General features: G+C 44.4%; 1 long non-coding RNA gene across 2 annotated transcripts; it reads left to right on the forward strand.

The window, feature by feature from the left end:
* Positions 1-214: 214 nt before the first annotated feature.
* Positions 215-2,413, forward strand: LOC102027746. Of its 2 annotated transcripts, none has more exons than XR_001233297.1 (3): positions 215-298; positions 1,068-1,186; positions 2,168-2,413. It is a non-coding gene; the product is annotated as an uncharacterized LOC102027746 (long non-coding RNA). The 2 variants fall into 2 exon arrangements; XR_260423.2 differs by lacking the exon at positions 215-298 and adding an exon at positions 540-796.
* The last annotated feature ends 970 nt before the right edge of the window (positions 2,414-3,383 follow it).

Here is a 3,383-nt window from a genome sequence, read left to right on the forward strand (position 1 = left end):
AAGTAGAGGACACACTATATAATGCAATAAAAAAAACCCCAAGGAATCTGCCACCATGTCATCCCTCAGATCCTAAAGATCTTAGGTACTATACCTTTTTCGTCATCTTCCTTTGCTTCACATATAATTTTCAAGGTATTTAATGTACCTACTGGACAATAATAAAAAATCATTTACCCTACTTTCTCCTATATTGTGTTCTTTCTTGTAGAGAAAAATAATGTAAAATGAAACCTGAGAAGCATTTGTCATCTGTATGGATTTGCTCTGTTTTGTATATGAAGAATTGGCTAAAGAGGTAAAAAATGTGTCCCGGAGACACAGCTCTGCAATGCTACAGCCCCAAATAGAATACAGGTGACCTAATGTCTAGCCATGATTGTATCACTTTAAATACCACTGTGAGGAGCCCCTTTACCCCTAGACATGTCTGTGACGTGACCCAGACCTCAGAGACGACCTCAGCAACCCCTATGAGATCACAATAAAGTGATCCGATTCCCTGATACGAAGCTGTACACAGTAAGGCAGCAGCCAGTCTGTATGCACGCTATCCGAAGTGTTACTGGGGGGAGTCTTTGGTTGGAAGAAGTTTAGACACAAAATAAGGATTCATTGGTTTATTTCTATGGAGCAAGAGAAAAGTATCTTCAACTTGTCTCCACCAAAGCTAAGTGTCAGTTAGTTACTGATCCCTCTATGTGCTCAGAGATGGAAATGGCAGAAAACTGGACTTGTCTGGCCCTGCACAGAGATTAGGCAAACGTTTTCTCATTCAATTTCTGGTCTTTCTGATGTGAGTTTTCACTATTCTAGTGAAGCCTTCCTGGGTATTTTAAGCTAACCACAAGCAGAAGTTGTGGGAAATGTTGCAAGCCTGTATTTCCCAGTAGCCCTTCCTAAAACTATCAAGTCATCTTGCTAAATAAGCATTTAAAGCTCTTTGTGCACTAATCCAAACAAAACATCAAGCCTAAACTTTGGAAGAGGCAAAGCTGTTGTCCTCCAAAGTGGGGGCTTTGGGAGGCCAAAGCAGGACAAAAAGATCACTTGGTTCACCTTTACAGACCCAGAGAATCATAAAATTGAGAAGGTCAGAGGGGGTCTTTAACTCCCAGATGAAAGGAGACAAAGAAGAAGGAACATTTCTCCTTCCTATCTGTGCAATGACTCTGCACCCAGAACTGTGAGTGTTCATTTCTTCTTGCCTTTCCAATGCCTCCCCAGTCCAGCTGATAATCAGCCTGCGCTTGCAGCTTCTGGAAGGAACAGAGTGGGCAAAGGTAGACCTTCCCTTGGTGCTTCCTGACATTTGCTCCTCAAGGAGGACTGAAGAAAGATTCAAAAATAGCAGTGCCTTGACCAGGGACATAAAAAGAGGATCCCCATGAAGCTAATTCAGAGACAGAGAGGTGGGCGCAAGGAGCAGAACCTTTTGTCATCTAAAGAGCACAAATAAGGGAAACAATGACTGAGGGTTAGTCCAGGCACCTAGGGCACCAGGCACCTTGGAAAAATCCCCGTATTTCAAGGATGGCTTGGAATAGCCTGTCTCTGAGCCAAGAGGGGCTTTGCAGAGCTGAATGGCAATCAGCTCCACGTTACCTGCTGATGCCGGAGGCTACGCATGATTTTGGAACAGATCATTTTAAGAGGTACTGCTGGCTGAGGGTCTATCATAGAACTTGCTATTTTAGAAAGTGCAGGATTACTGGTTACTTCTCTCCTGGGCATGTGACCAGTGTTTCATACCCCTGGGGACTTCTCAGTGTACACCCATTGACCCTGACTGTATCTTATGGTGAGGGAAATCGGATTCTCAGACTCTATATGACCGTGCGGAAGTCTAGCAGCTAGCAGGCAGAACAGTAGGGTGTGCAACCAAATCAAACTCCACATCTGCACATTCCTTCCACCATTGTGGCTTGCCCCAATCTCTGCCAGGGTGAATCATTAGTAAAACATTTTTTGGAGAGCACCATGGAAGCAAAGATATGTGCCAGGGAAGTGAGTAAAGAAACTCCCTAGGTTTCTACGTTTCCTGCTTTTTCTCAAACTCCTGCCCTTTCATATTAGAAGAGAAGTGCAATGTCTCTTTAACACTCCTATTGCTGCGCCTGCTCATTTCTACTGATATGCATTTGCATGTGAAAATTACCTTCCACAGCTCCCAAATTGATGTTTGCATGTGTAAGGGGAGAAGCCTCTTTTACTGAAACTCGAGAAGACGTTGCTATAAAAAATAATTATCATTTCCATTCTGAAGCTCACTCTGTGGCCTAGTACACCTGACACATCAGAGCACGTCAACAAGAGACTGCACACCCCAGCAAGCATTCATTTTATTTCAAGCACGGGCCCTACAAGAGAAGAAGGTATTGCTTGCTTCTGATTTAGTTTGATAAAAACCCATACCCTGCAACTTAATTTCTCATGTTTATGGTTTGTTTTCTTTTGTGTCACTCTCTGATATCAGCTGTAATTTGATTTGCTAGCTTACAGAACCATTTTATGGGCCCTGGAATTCTTTTCTTTCTCTGTAGACTGACATAAGAATATAGGTGCAAGGTGCACCAATAACTTGGCTGAAGTTAATAACGCAGAGGTGTGCTGGGTTGCACGGGTGTGGAAGGCTATTTCCTCACAGCACCCACAGCAGAACATTCATTCAGGAGAAGCCTGCAGAACCTCCAGAGGTCGCACTGCCTCACCAGTAAGATCCCAGGCCCTGTGCTTTGCCTGAACAGCATCTGGAAACTTTTCCTCCCTCGCTGCGTCTCCTCAGCTACCTGCAGCTTCCTTTCCAAGGGCTGTTCTCACATATGGCTTTCTGGACCCATAAGCACTGTGGACTAGCTTGCTAGCAGTGTCTGCCTTAGGTGGAAATAACAGGGAAGCTGAGTCAATCATGTTAGCAAGATGCTCATTTTAGAGTTTATAAAAATGGTTCTAAGCTTTCTTAGTTCATATTTTCAAATTTAACTCTTACAACACACGAGCAAGGTCTAGACAGCCAGCTTCATTTGGTGTGGGAAACTAAGGCCCTAAGGGTATTCTCTCAAGGTTCGCAGTCAATATGAAGACACAGTTGTGGCAAACTCTCCTGCGGTGATGTGATTGGGACAAGAAAGGTGTGTTCACGCATGGGCTCACCTCACTCCGCATCTTCCCTGTGATGACCCAGGGGGCAGTGAAGGCCCCGCCCCATCTCCCATCCTACCCAAGTCTCTTAAAGTTGCAGGGCACTGAATAGAGGAACACGGTTACCTCTGCTCTTGGAGACAGCACTACAGCTAAACACACTGCAACACAGTCTGTTTCAGCACACTCAGATTCAATGCTTTTTAAATTTCTCAACTCTTTCCTTCCCCCACACAGAAGAG

This window comes from Chinchilla lanigera, unplaced genomic scaffold (assembly GCF_000276665.1).
Source record: "Chinchilla lanigera isolate Chin_1 unplaced genomic scaffold, ChiLan1.0 scaffold00015, whole genome shotgun sequence".
NCBI classification, from domain to species: domain Eukaryota; kingdom Metazoa; phylum Chordata; class Mammalia; order Rodentia; family Chinchillidae; genus Chinchilla; species Chinchilla lanigera.